Source organism: Harmonia axyridis, chromosome 5 (genome assembly GCF_914767665.1).
Source record: "Harmonia axyridis chromosome 5, icHarAxyr1.1, whole genome shotgun sequence".
NCBI classification, from domain to species: domain Eukaryota; kingdom Metazoa; phylum Arthropoda; class Insecta; order Coleoptera; family Coccinellidae; genus Harmonia; species Harmonia axyridis.
The window spans coordinates 40,269,372-40,285,590 of record NC_059505.1 but is presented as its reverse complement, the minus strand read 5'-3'; the positions used below and the strand labels follow the sequence as shown (position 1 = coordinate 40,285,590).

The 16,219-nt window shown below is 37.9% G+C and overlaps 1 protein-coding gene across 11 annotated transcripts in view; it reads right to left on the bottom strand.

Moving 5' to 3' along the window:
- Nucleotides 1-16,219, bottom strand: part of LOC123681037 (serine/threonine-protein kinase tousled-like 2) — a 113,498-nt gene that overhangs the window by 58,862 nt on the left and 38,417 nt on the right. The gene's annotated exons all lie outside the window — the stretch shown is intronic.

The following is a 16,219-nucleotide window of genomic DNA, read 5'->3' as shown; positions in this document are numbered from 1 at the left end:
ATTCATGGTACAGACAGGAAGTTCATTCAAAACTTTGACTTGATGAACATTGTTGAACTCTGTTCATCCGTTCAGAATTTGACTCAAATTCTTGAGGAACATTTCAGAGGCAAATATGTCTGTTGAAAGAGGTTATATTGCAATTCCTCCAATTGCGAATAATTTCGCTTTCTAATAATAAAATCCGTACTACCTACCGGTAAATTTCACTTCATATTTATTGAACCAATCTAACGAATAAGTTTAAATTAGCAATCCATATTTCCAAATAGTGAAACAAAAAACTAAATTGGGAATTCATCAGTTTGAAATACGATACGGGTTGTCCGAAAGGATTTTCTATGCTCGAGGGGGAACATAGAGCTAATTCTTCTATTCTATGGTTCGAAGTTGACGTTTGACGGGAAATAATGACAGATGTCAGGTCTTCGATCATAGAAATAGTTGACGTTGACAGTTGAGGTTAATGGAGCTAGATAAAATATCATCCCTTATCTTTAATACAAGAAATTCAACCTGAAGTACAAAAGAATCAGAAGTTTTTGAGCATGTTCAACTTGCAATATAAAATTCATGGTACAGACAGGAAGGTCATTCAAAACTTTGACTTGATGAACCAATCTAACGAATAAGTTCATGGAATTAGCAATCCATATTTCCAAATAGAGAAACAGAAAAAAAACTTAAAAGAATTATCAGTTCGAAATTCGTCGTGAATAATTCGGTATTAAATCACTAGTAGTAGAGAACACGAAAGATTTCTATGTAGACATACAAAAGATTACAAATGATCCAACACATCAGCAATCACACACCGATCATTTGTCAATCAATACCCCACTCAACACCTTCAATTCCAACCCAAACAATGACATAACATTCCTCGCAACATCATTTATCAACCAAAACATCAATACTTCATCTCCTACGTCTTCAACCCAACCAAATCAAGCTTGCAGCCCGATCGATAGCGGCAAATCCAGAGCCCGGGAAAATTTCAGTGCAGGTGTCCGTACGGACGACGTTACGCGGCATCGAGTTCGAGTTTTCAACCCGGTAACGACGTGGTAACAACACAATCCAGTTACGCGATCGCCGCGTGGAGGACCATCGAGAGTTTCAGCGCGAGCAGGCCGCTGTGACCTCCGCGGGCTCGTAAAAATAAAGCGCGGTGCGGCAGGCTGTTGATCTCTACCGTCGGCTCCTACCGCATTTCGAACGATTTCATCGGTTTCATTCGCGAAATGCATTTCAGATCATTTTGAAAGTTTTTGATTTCGCGTCTGTCTATGGGTGGATTATTATAACGGCCATAACTTCTATAATTCTCATCAGATTTTCATGAAATTTGGTGTGGTTATTCAGTTTAGGCCGTAGATAGCCCCGTAGGAAATTCAGCTCTACCAGATTAAGGATGGGCGTTGATCATGCGCAATCGTGGAATTTCCATCTTTGTTCTATTAGTAGAAATTTAGGTTGTCACATTGAAGGTTCTATATAAATATTAGCTTTTTTGGTGTCACAAGCCAAAAGTAATTTGTTTGACACGGTGAATTCCTAAATATTTCAATCAATTTCATTATAAAGTCGGTTTTTTTCTGTTGGTTCGCTCCTCAGAGTAATTAACTAGATAGAGGGAGGATATGTCATTTTCAGTAAGCAAATTTTGTTCCCAGAATGAATTATCAAATTTGACATGAAGCGTGCGGAAATGAAAACATATCAGTTTCTCCACAAAGAACGCACTCCTTATGTCCCATAGTGAATCAACGTTTCATATCGACTCAAAATATAATGAAATAAATACCTAAATAAATCAGAAATTCAGAAAACAAACTTCAAGCGCGCCAAACGACGTGAAACAACCGATGACACTAGGAGAGCAATAGTTGCCAAACCTTGGATTTCAGCAGGTAGATGCAGAAAATAATAAATATTCTGCTTATTATACATTCGACAATTAGGAAAAATATCGGATTCCAAATATTCAAATTTGTTTATTTAATCGGGAATCACTCAAATAAATATATTTCATTCAATATAATATACATTCATAACGATATAGTAGAATTGTGGATTTGAAAATATATCACAATCCGACAACGTAATCTAACCATGTTGGGGACATGTAAAAATTGCGTATACTCCTTCTATCTATGTTTATCACTCTATGGTTCGCTCATAATCCAGAAACTCCTTCAAATTCAGGACTGTCGTTTAGATCGGTCGATACAGACTGAAGATTTTGACCTGACGATCGCCGCAGTGCAAAACCGACGTTCTGCAAAACGACCACTTAATAGTTCACTTCATTTCTACTTAAAATGAAGAAATACATTTTTCTCTGAAGATTCAAAGCGCCATCTAAAACCTAATGGCATTTTCCACCCATTCTCTATCTCCTTCTATGACTCATCATAACTCGTGATCCTTATACCGAAGGACACAAAAGTCAATCGCTGACGCAGCAAGTTCGCGGAATCTCAACCAAAGGCGCAGAGGGGCACAGGGGGAACACAGGCGTTGTACGAATTATTTCCTCTAGCCAAGAGAATGCGTTGTTGTTACGGTGGCAACGACATCCACTGCTTCTCACACAATGGCGACGGATGCAGATACCATATTAGGTAATGAGCATTGAAAGATGCTCCGTAATTCCATCTTTACCCCCTCTACACACACGGTTTGCGCCTTAACCGCCGCGTTGCCAAATCGGACACGTTCTTCTTCTTCGTTCGATAGCCTTCCGTTCGTCAGGAATTGCAAGTATTTCGATAATACCTGAACTGAGATAAATGTCGGTCTTTATTTTGAACGTTATGAGATCATCGATGAACGAAAACGCTAAATATAACCTATGCGATTGGAAATAGCAAGATCTGATTTGGGGTATTCGGATCCAACACGTTGGCAACATTGATCTATGGCATCAGTAAACTGTCAACGTCAAATACACGTCAATTCTTTCGGAACGCTCACTTATATGAGTAATAAATCGACAAAATCTCAAATCGAATGAACAGTAGCCGAAAATACAGTCACGCAGTGGGTAAAACACCGTGATAAGTTCAGTTTGACGTCAATAGAGAACGAGAGTCATTCTTGAATAATCTTATCGCTCTCTCTCTTCCACTTGCACAGGGACAAGCGTTATCTGGCTGTTTACACCCGAAAAAATAAACGATGAGAAAAGTTCGTCATCATCTGAATTCATGATGGAAATTATGGATGTGTCAGAAACTATGATGATCAGTCGTGATATTAAAAAAAATATTTATACTAATTATCTAATGACTAGATAAACCATGGCTGGATTCAATTGTGATGCTATCTAAGATGAGGAATGTTACGGCGCCATATCAAATTTATGAGAAAAACTCTACAATCTTTATATAAAAAATGATCAGAATAAGTGCAGCTATAAGGTCAATTGAAAAGTCCCCGGTCTGATGCACAGATGGCGATGCTAGTATTAAATCCATATGATTTTTAGTTACTACCAACCTTCAAACGATACGTGTCAAAATTTGACAGTATTCCGACCATTTGTTTGTGAGATATTGCGTTGTGAGTGTAGCTACTTTTGTTATTCGAAAAAAAGATAGGAAAAAAAGAATTTCATGTGCTGATAAAATATTGCTTTTTGGGGGGAAAAAATACAGTTGAAGCAAAATCTTGGCTTGATGAAGAGTTTCCGGGGTCTGCACCAGGAAAAACAACCATCATTGATTGGTATGCTAAGTTTAAACGTGGTGAAATGAGCACCGAAGACGGCGAACGCAGTGGACGCCCAAAAGGGGCTATCACCAACGAAAAAATAAAAAAAGTTCACAAAAAAATTTTGAATGACCGTTAAGTAAAGTTGATCGGATAGCAGACATTTTGAAGAAATTATCAGAACGTGTACATCATATCATTCACGAATCAAAAGCAACATCGTGGTTATGATTCTGAGCAGTGTTTGAAGCTGTTTAAGTGCAATAAACCTGAATTTTTGCGTCGTTATGCGACAATGGATGATTTTCACTCCGGAGTCCAATCGACAGTCAGTTGTGTGGACTGCACACGATGAACCAAATCCAAAGCGAGGAAGAGCGCAACAGTCAGCTGGCAAGGATATGGCATCAGTATTCTGGGATGCGTAAGATATATCATTTTATGGATGAAATCTTTAAAAAACGACCCCATTTGAAGAAAAAAAAGGTGCTGTTTCATCAAGACAATGAGACGTGTCACTAACCAATGGAAACAATGGCAAAATTGCATGCATTGGGCTTCGAATTGCTTCTGCATCCACCGTATTCTCCAGTCCTGGCCCCCAGCGACTTTTTCCTGTTCTCAGACCTCAAAAGAATGCTCGCTGGAAGGAAATTTAGCGTCAATGAAGAAGTAATCGCCGAAACTGAGGCCTATTTCAAAGCGAAGGACAAATCGTACTACAAAAATGGTATCGAATAGTTGGATGATCGCTATAATCGCTGTATCGCCCTCGAAGGCAACTATGTTGAATAATGAAATCGAATTTCGCCAAAAAAATTTGTTTTACAATGGTAGACCGGGGACTTTTCAATTGGCCTGTTTAAAAGTGTGTGTTAAAGTTTATTTTAAAGCTTGTAGAAAATAACCTGTATATAACTTACGAGTATATGTTACACATTTCCACAATATTCTGAAACCGCCTTGTATTTCAGACGAAATACGAGCGAAATACAGCCGGTAGAATTCTATGACGTAACACAATCTGAATTCCGCCGAAAACACTGTTTATCATCCGGATGAAACGAATAATAATACAAGGACCATTTTATTAATAGCGGGAGGTACAATTGAGGTGCAGCCGTAGAATCGACAAAGTTATAAATTGTTTAATACGTCGGTTGCGGGACTAACGCTTCCTCCAAACGGAACCGTTCCACAGGAGAACATGTTGAAATTTTAAAACGTTCGTTCGCTACACAACATAGCGATGAAGCCGGCAGATTCACGTTTAAGGTAGATGAGAACGATCGATAAATTCAAATTACAAAAAAATAAATGCATCGATAACAATAAATAATCATACGCTTCTACAGCATGAAAGCACTAAATTTTAACTTATCTCCGTGACCTTTGAAAAGTATTCCGCAATAACAGCAGTCCCTGGGAAGTTTTATTCGAAAATAGAGTCGTAAACCTAGAATCGGACACTTGAAGCAAGAGCGCATTCCCAAACGTTCAATATCGATTGAATTCAAAACACATTGCACCCTGAGAAAACCACAATTGCGCATCTAACCAACAATTACAAATTCTATGCACGTGAAGCCCGGTGTAAAGCGACCAATCGCGGCATTTGGACATCCCCATCCCTAATCTATGATCAATAAACCACCTCAAAATGTTTCATCTATGACAACTACTTTGCGTCAAACTCCAAAGTTACAGGAATCTGTCCACCCACCCTTCTTGTATTCAAGATTCACCTAAGGGCATAAAAACTAAGCTTCATCTCCACTAAAAACCTCGACAACATCCCCTTAGATGAAATACCACCCATTAAATTGAATTAACTCGTTATAACTGGTCATCAATGACAGTTTAATAACCCGTAAATCATAAGAGAGCATAGATGCGAAACTCATTTTCCTCGGTAACCGCCCACTGAACGTAGAGGGCGCCTGACAACCCTCGCTGCATCCAGTCTACTACTTGGAAGATTGAAACCAAGCAAGCATCACGGTCGGTAAGAACCTTAACCGCTTCTTCGAGGCTCCAATGCGATCGATTAAGTTCAATTTGCACGCTTAAAACAGCGATTACGAAGTTAAATCGACGAATACCGATATTTACACACCCCTCTCGTCATTTATGACAGAGGAGCAACCTTTAAATCTCAAGGGAACATAGATCCGAAAATATTTCTTTCGGTCACCGCCTACAGAATGTAAAGGGCGTCTGACAGCCCTCTCTGCACCCAATACTCTCTTAAGACGACGAAAACTAAGCCTAACGCTTGCCAAACACTTCGACGATCGATTAAATTCAATTTACTAGTTAAAAACGGCGGACACAGAGATAAATCGAATGATCTCAATATTTACACACCCCTGCCGTCAATTATGACAGTTGAATAACCTTAAAACCTTAAGGGATCATAGATACGAAAAACGTTTCTATCGATGACCACTAACAACCTCTTCGATTTTAACATTAACCTAAGGAGCGAAAACAAAGCTTCACGGTCGCTTAAAACATCGCCAACATCCTCGAAGCTACAATACCATCCATTTATATCAATTTACTCGCTAAAAACGGCGATTATAGAGAAAAACAGACTAATCCGATATTTACACATCCCTGCCGTCATCTATGACAGTAAAATAAACTATGAATCTTAAGGGATCATACATCCGAAAACCATCTTTTTCGGTGACCGTCCACAGAACTTAGACGGCGGCCAACAACCCTTTTGCATCCAATATTCTCTTAACAAGACGAAAACCAAGCTCCACGGTCGTTAAAAACTTCAACGGTCTATTAAATTCAATTTACTCGATAAAAACATCGATCACAGAGATAAATCGACGAATCCCCATATTTGAATATTAAGAGACCATAGATCTGAAAAATGTCTTCCTTGGTGACCGTCCACAGAACTTAGACGGCGGCCAACAACCCTCCCGCATCTAATATTCTCTCAAGAAGACGATAACCAAGTTTCACGGTCGCTAAAAACCTCAACGATCGATTAAATTCGATGAAAACATCGATCACAGAGATGAATCGACGAATCCCGCAATTTACCCACCCCTGCCGTCATCTATGACAGTCAACTAACCTCTAAACCTAAAGGGACCACAGAGATCCAAAACCGTTTATCTCGATGATCGCCCACAGAACGTCCTGTGTGACGGATCGACCCTCATTCCGTCAAAATCCGACCGTCAACATCGAGAACCCTCTTCTTTCCGATATTATTTACCTTGGCCGACCCCGCCGCGCCGCAGATTGAAATACCACTCACCAGCCTGTCATAACGTCAATAGAGCGGGGAGACGGCAAAAAACATCGAGCTAATCGCGACAGAGAGAGAGGTCGATAAGAGCCGCGGATCACAGAGAGGCGAAACACTGGCACATACATACACACAGAGAGACAACAACAACGGGGGGGCTGGCTGCTTCTGCTCTTCTTCTTTCCCTGTCTAGGGCATCGGTCCGTCTCGTTCTAGATGGCGCGCGCGAGGCAGGACCTTCGCGAAACATCCGTAACAAGATCTCGACGGTTACTAAAAAGGGACATGCAAATTACGGAACGACACCCCGGTTTCAAGTCGAAGACGGTGAGCAAACAAGGAGAGACGCGGACGATCAGTCCGTCGATATGCCAATCTTCTACGGGGGTCGTACGATCGCGATTGGGACGGTAATGTAGAGCGCTACTAAAGTAGGAAACTTCTTTGGTGGAGACGAAAACGTTCTGTCAGTTGGCTGTCAAATCCCAGGTGGATGGAGGAAAACGTTGATATGCTTACAAGATAATACGCTCTATCAGTGTAACGTCACACACCGCCATTTTTGGTTCTCCTGTCAGTGTTCGGAATCCAAACAAATAAATTGTCATTCAAATTAGTACGGTGTCGTTAAAGGAATTGGCTCATTTTCATAAATAGGAGTATTTGAGCTACCATTTCAGTATTAATTGATAGACAGAAAGAACGAGGTTAATACCAGTAAGTTTGATTCCTGTATCATTCCCCAGATTTTGTAAAAAGCCGTGTTTATTAGTTGAACTTAAAGTTCGAACTTACTGACATTAATCTCGTGCCTTCTGTCTATAAATTAATAGTAGAATCGTTCCTTGAATGATCTTATTTATCAAAATAAGCCAATTTCTTCAACGACAACGTACTAATTTGAATGACAATTTGTTCGTTTGGATTCCGAACACTGACAGGAGAACTAAAATGGCGGTGTGTGACGTCATCACTAATAGAGCGTATTATACTCAGAGTCGAAAACATAGATAGAGAGAGAGATTGTCCCCAACATAAAATATCAAATTTGACATGAAGCGCGCGGAAATGAATACATATCAATGATACGATATTTCACTCAATTCGCGAGTTTCTCTACAAAGAACGCACTTCTTATGTCCCATAGTGAATCAACGTTTCATATTAACTCAAAATATATTGAGATGAATACCTAAATATATCAGAAATTCAGAAAACAAACTTCAAGCGCGCCAAACGACGTGAAACAACCGATAACACTAGGAGAGCAAAAGTTACCATACCTTGGAATTCAGCAGGTAGATACAGAAAATAATAAATATTCTGCTCATTATAAAATCGACAATTAGGAAAAACATCGGTTTCAAAATATTCAAATTTGCATAATTAATCGGGAATCACTCAAATAAATACATTACATTCAATATAATATACATTCATAACGATATAGTAAAATTGAGAATTTGAAAATAGATCACAATCCGACAACGTTGGGGACATGTAAAAATTGCGTATACTTCCTCTATCTGTGCTTATTACTCTATAATTATTACGAAATAGTGAAGAGATCCGTCAAACTATATAAGGTTAGAACACTTGAGTCAATACAGTTTGACATATGTCAAACAATGAAAAGTTCACAGAATAATCTCTGGAGAATCTAGGCTCAAACCACCTTCAAGTAACGAGCGTTCATTAAAATTCGTGATTGAGAGTGCTGTGGAGAAATTAGAGTCGATTGTCTGTGATTACAAGTAGCGCTTAGCTTGTACCAAATATAGTTCACAGATTCGAAGTATGTAAACAAATGTTAGTGATATGGTATAAGCTAAGCGCTACTTGTAAACACAGAAAATTCACTTTTAATTTCTTCACAGTACTCTTGACACGAATTTTAATGAACGCTCGTTATAAAACATGTTTCAAAAAATCTAATTTAGAATATTCGAATACAATTCCGAGCCCTAGCACCGCCAAAATATGACAGTATAAACCAGCAGTCTAAGCCACCATTGTTCACCTTTCCTAGAATTCGAGTTGCTGCGACAACAATCACGACGAAAAAAAAATCTAGTAAACGAAACGCGAATGGCAACCAACAAGGATCCAATTTGCTCCCCCTAACGAGCCCAAAAGAACTAACAAACCCAAAATCCTCTCTGAACCGCATCGCAACGCAACGTTGCCCCGCTTCCTCAACAAAACATCCGCACTCAACATAGCTAATAAGTAATAAGCCTACTCTGCCTCTGCGTTTTGTAATCTATTAATCCGAGAACGTAAAACGAATGGTAATAACCAGTTGGGAAGAGCATAATAATAATGGCCACCATTCAACCGGCCGCCGCTGATGCCATTTCGGATGCACCGCGGATGCGACGTTGCCGGATTGGCGCGAACGAACGAAAGCTGAAGCTTTTTCTGGACGTATCAGATTAGACGCCGCCATTCTTCTAGTGTCGTAATCGATTGCTGTGTTGTCGACGTCTGAACGAGAAAGTTCGTTATCGACCTAGTTTTGGGGGCAACGATGATAACGATCGTTTTGTTGGCTTAAGTGGGGATCATTCTAGAAAAATCGTCGTTGAATTAGTTTTCGATAGAACAATGAACGAACGGCAACGTTGAAGATGATTTGTGATTCAACCACAGAAAACTATAACATTCTTCTTTTTACTCTGAAAATGTCAAGTGATGAAAGGTTGGTGCTGCAATATTATATTCTAAAAAAATATGCAGAATGGGCTCTTATTCCAACACGAATGCGAAATTCGAAAACGAGCGACGGAGGAGCGAGTTTTCGAACGCATGAGTGTTGGAATTGTCTTCTGCAACGGCCAACGAGTATTACACGATATTTTCTCTATTTCAGTCAAGTTTTGTGAAATATTGTCGAAATTCAATGAAAAATTCAGATTATACATTCTAGTGACTTTTCTATCGTATCTTGACAGTTGGTGTGACTGTTACGAAAATTGACAGATTGCGGAATTTGAATCGTACGTTTCGAATTTCGAAATTATTTATAATTACGCATTAAATTCGTGTATTATGTCTGACAAAATCGATTGAAAACCACCAGAATTGAGAGGAATTGCGAATAATGTTGCAAATTATTCCACTATATCCGTTATATTATTATTATATGATATTGACAGTTGGCATGTGTTAAAATTTGATAGGATCGGAAGTCAGCGTTGACAACCACAAAACGAAAAATAAAATTGAACACAATGCTGTAACGAGTTCATTACAGCACTATTTTCTGTACTGTAATGAACTCATTACGATACTGAAATAGAGAAAAGATTAAACTAAACAGTCAAACAGGAAATCGAGAAAAAATCAGAAAAGCGTTAACGTGAAATCAGGAGCTTCAGAGATGCGCCAATTTGGCACTTGAAACAATCATGGCTCAAAAGCTTCTCAAAATGCTTTCCTCTTTTTCCACTTGAGGATTTTTCAGATGTTCTTCCATTCGGGGAGGAAGAAAATCAAACAAATCGAAGATCATAAAAAGTATGTTAGTCCATATTACTACAACATGCTATTCACCTTCATATCCAAATGAAAACAACAAAAAATCACCAATAATCCTCCAATTCCCTAGACGGCCTATTGTTTCCTAAAGCTTCGCCCACAAGCTCCAAAATCCTTCAGTTACGTCCGGAGTATCTACCATCCGGATCAGCCCGTCCGTGGACACCTTTACGGCCCGATCGGAACGCCTCGCGACGTCTCAACTAAATCTATAAATACCCGGAGATTCGTTGTCTATCTCCATTGTACAAACATACCAAATCCCAACAATACGTACACCTACTACTATCTGTCACAATAACATCGGTTGGTACGACTTTCGACAACAACGAGGCGTCTCTTCTCCGCCAGCGTCTGCGATGCCTCCTCGCTACGCCACACGACGTCGAAACCACGTTTTCCGATCTCGGATCGAACCCCGAGAAACTAAACTACGCTGCCCTTTAGCCGGTGTAGGGATCGGGAATGATCTAGGGTGGACACACCCGTTCGCGCTTATCTGGCGCGCGAATTTGCCCAGCTCGTTAGCGGCTACTGAACGATAATCGCGTTAACAAACATCGGCACGCGTAACTCTGAGAATCTACTGGTCCTTCCAGCTAGGATAACTCTCTATGACAAACTACGAATTTCCGAGATTGCTTACACTATCATGCGGCGTCTCGTACTAGATGAGAAGATGCGGATTTTGAACGGGAATTCCGATTGATAAAGTATACAACTTTGAATTTATAACGAAAATAATACACAGGGCGAGTCTCAAAGTTGTATATTAAATTTAACCATAGATTCTCTTCATTTACCATAATTCTCAATACGCTCTATTAGTGATGACGTCATACACCGCCATTTTTGGTTCTCCAGTCAGTGTTCGGAATCCAAACAAACAAATTGTCATTCAAATTAGTACGTTGTCGTTGGAGAAATTGGCTTATTTTGATAAATAAGATCATTTAAGGAACGATTTTACTATTAATTGATAGACAGAAGGAACGAGATTAATGCCAGTAAGTTCGAACTTGAAGTTAAACTAATAAACAAGGCTTTTTACAAAATCTGGGGAATGATACAGGATTCAAACTTACCGGTATTAACCTCGTTCCTTCTGTCTATCAATTGATACTGAAATCGTTCCTCAAATACTCTTATTTATGAAAATAAGACAATTTCTTCAACGACACCGTACTAATTTGAAAGACAATTTATTTGTTTGGATTCCGAACACTGACAGGAGAACCAAAAATGGCGGTGTGTGACGTCAACTAATAGAGCGTATTCGCTAAGGTGAAAAGTTTGTTTCAAACGGTTGGGAAAATTAGTTTCGCATTCTATGTATTAGCAATATTGGCAAGACTGATATTTTAAGGCCTGAATTTCATTTACAAACCCTATATTAGACTAGTCGTTTTAAATGTCTATTTTAATGATTTTTCTAGGCTTATTCTTGGAACTGAGCTTTTTTGGCGCTTGCTACAGGACTAATTACAGAGCTGCAAACCTAAAAGTTATTGTTGAGCTTAAGTCAATGCATTGCTCATGAATATTTGGGAGCTCAATATCATACCCTCTGTATTATTATAATACATATGCAAGCAACAAAGCTTCAAATGCAATTATAAAAAGCATTAGGTACTTATAACTGTTATAGGAACTGTCCTTCCTCATTTGAATCACGTCCAATAGATGAAAATCATGTTGGCCAACCTGCATTTTGATGAATTTTATGCCTGAATTGTCGAGTATTGGCCAGAAAGCATGCGCAAATGGGGCCGTTTTTATCGATTTAATCTTTTAAACGATCTAATAACGCAATATGATAATCGTTGTTGATCTGGCCCTTTCGGAGGTAATCAATGAATATTATACCTTGCGCATCCCAGAATACTGATGTCATAACCTTGCCAGCTAACTGTTGTGTTTTTCCTTGCTTTAGATTCGTTTCATCGTGTGTAGTCCACTCAGCTGACTGTCGATTGGACTCCGGAGTGAAATGATGGCGTCATGTTTCATCCATTGTTACATATCAACGCAAAAATTCAGGTTTATTACACTTAAACAGCTTAAACCTCTCAGAATCATTAACACGTTGTTGTTTTTGATGGATTGTGGGCTCGCGCGGCACCCATTTTGCGCACAGTTTTCTCATGTACAAATATTCGTGAATGTTATGATGTACACTTTCAGATGATATCTTCACAATGTCTGCTATCTCAATCAACTTCACTTCACGGCCATTCAAAATTATTTTGTTAACCATTTTTGATTTTTTCGTCGGCGACAGCCTCTTTTGGGCTGTCCACTTAGTCCTCGGTGCTCATTTCACCACGTTCAAACTTAGCATACCAATCAATGATGGTTGATTTTCCTGGTGCAGACCCCGGAAACTCTTCATCAAGCCAAGATTTTGCTTCAACCGTATATTTTCCTCTCAAGAAACAATATTTTATCAGCACACGAAATTCTTTTTTTTTCCATCTTTATTCAAATAAAAGAAGTAGCTACACTCACAACGCAATATCTCACAAACTAATGGTCGGACTGCTGTCAAATGTTGACACGTATCGTTTGAAGGTTGGTAGTAACTAAAAATCATATGGATTTAAAACTAGCACCGCCAACTGTGCATTAGACCGAGGACTTTTCAATTGGCCTAATATATGTCATTTCAATGTCTACACTAGTAAAAGTGAACTTTAATCTATAACGAAATAAACAGAAGAGTTTCTGTTTTGAGAAAAAATCTAACCTGATGCATTATAACGATAATAATTCATAACATGACTACGAAATGAAGCTGTTAATCGTTTCAAGCAGTTGGCAACATTCGTTCCGAATTAACCTTCCCGTTTATGCCATACTGGCAACACCGCCATTCAGCATATCACATGGACGTCAAAATACGTACATAAAATCTTACCGTTTTCAATTTTTAAAACATTTAGCGTACCATACAGACAAATTCACAACTACCAATCCCAAAAAGGGACGAAAACAAACATCAGCTGATCAATCGTACCAAGAAATTGACGGAGGTCAAAGTCGATCAGATAAAAGTGTGAAATGTCGATAAGACAGTGACGGAGAAAATGTAACTAAACGACGATCCGCTATTTACTTGAATGCGATTGCAACGGTATTTGTGTACTAGCGTTCCTACGAAATTAGTATAGATTCTGACCGAGAAAAAAAATAAGGCTTCAAGGTCGACCATTTCGGCGATCGACTACTCGAAGTTATTTTCCAGAGTGAGCACAGTTGGAATTTTCATTGAATTCATGCGATACTATCGTAGCTAACGTGGAAATCGAGATAATGTATTTGGTATTTTCTGAGCAAAATTTGAGTCGAGATGTTGCCTCGAAGAAGGCTTAATATGGACGAAACGTAGGCTGAGTTGTCTTGCCAGAAATTTGGTTTTGTTTTCGGTGACACAATTGATTACGAAAATTTCAGAAACATGTAATCATCTTAATTTAAATTCCAAATGGACTGACATAATTAGATTTTCATTTTTGAACTGATTTACATTATGTTTATTGTCCGTTGAAATCTCAAACGTATATTGAATTTTGACGCACGCTACTTTAAAATTTCGAAATCAAAATTTAAACAACTTCATTAGACCTCAGAGTAATAAACATAGATAGAGGAGCGTATGTCATTTTCAGTAAGCAAATTTTGTCCCCAACATGAACTATCAAATTTGACATGAAGCGCGCGGAAATGAACATATCAGTGATACGATATTTCACTCAATTCGCGAGTTTCTCTACAAAGAAAACGCACTTGTTATGTCCCATAATGAATCAACGTTCTATATTCACTCAAAATATATTGAAATGAATATCTAAATATATAAGAAATTCAGAAAAAAACTTCAAGCGCGCCAAACGACGTGAAACAACCGATGACACTAGGAGCGCAAAAGTTGCCAAACCTTGGATTTTAGCAGGTAGATACAGAAAATAATACATATTCTGCTCATTATGAATTCGACAATTAGGAAAAATATCCGAATCCCAATTTTCAAATTTGAATATTTATTCGGGAATCACTCAAATAAATATATTTCATTCAATATAATATACATTTATAATGATATAGTAAAATTGTGGATTTGAAAATATATCACAATCAGACAACGTAATCTAACCATGTTTGAGACATGTTAAAATTGTGTTTATTCCCTCTATGTTTATTACTCTATGCTCTAGACTAGACCAATAGTAATTTTACCACGTTCTATGATCTATCAAACTAACTTCTTCAACTTGACATTAATTGTCAAAGGACCATAACCTTTAAAAAATGATTAGTATTACAGGACTGGACTTGGACATATTGGAGATGAATTCTCTGGTTTATAGAAAACGGCATCTACATTATTTTTTGTATTGTCCTCATTTTTGATTTTCAATTATTTTTGGCGATTTTTATAACATTTTGATACTATGCAGTAAAAGTACCAATCCAACAAATTAAAGATCATAAAAAAGGATCTGCCGGTTTTTCCTTACATATTGCTCTTCCGGTATTTATTATGTATTCGAAAATGTTATCCAAATTGCTCTCTAATTATTGAGATAATTATTTGATATTTGGAAATCATCTGAGCAAATGATAGTTGCTTTTATGTAACACTTTCACTCAATAAGAACTCGCATGCCAAATCAGAAAAAAAATCGACTTTCTTCGTCAACAAAGTCATCTTCAAGAGTGATAAAATGTATTTCAACGCTCTTCCAACTTTTCGATACCTTTTCTGTAGTTAGATTTATCTTTTATTTCGAAATATGCTCATCTATTTAACACACCTTCATTACAGCCAAATTTCTTTCAGTGGATCACCTTTTAACAATTATTGTCAATGAAAAGAGTCTGAATAATACTTATCAAGTAATCACTTTTCGTGCACAGAATTTTTACCCATTATCAAACATCAACAAATGAAGTATCACTCTACCTTCAATATCTCGATATAGACTTTACCCATGATTTTTTTTAACACGAAATTTTGAAGCTTGTTACAACCACAAACGGGAAAGAAGTGGTATTGGTAGTGCCATCTGTGCGCCAGGCCGTGACTTTTTTGGTGGCGTGTTAATGATTCAAAAATTTGATCCAAAAAGCACAAATTGTTACGCCGTTTTTTGAACAATTGATTCACGCAAAAAACAACCGTTCTAAACAATAATTCGTTAAAACAACGTCACAGTAATCGAAGAGAACCAACCACACAAATTCAATATTTTCGAACAACATTGGCGTTGCACACAAATTTCGAAATTTCTTTCGCAAAGAGAAACCCAGAATTCTTAAGCAAGTTCTTCATTTTTACATAAAACCTGCAAACCTGAGTTGCCGTATTTTTGGAAGATTTCGTTACTTCTTTCTTGCTCAGGATTTAATTTTTTTTCCATTCAATGGATTAGGTTGAAAGGACATTCATTTTGATTTTTATAATATTATTTATCTTTGGTTTGCGTAAGAATAATAATATTCAATGAAATTCCATCAAGTAAAGACTGAAACTATGAAATACATATTAGATATTTTCTTGTTGATCCGATGGTAGGTATTTTAATTTTTTTTTGTTGTTTTTGAATCGAATAATTTGTTTTTGCCAAATACAACTAAAAATCCAAATCATTCTGCCTGAATCATGACTAGTTCAGCTCCACTAAA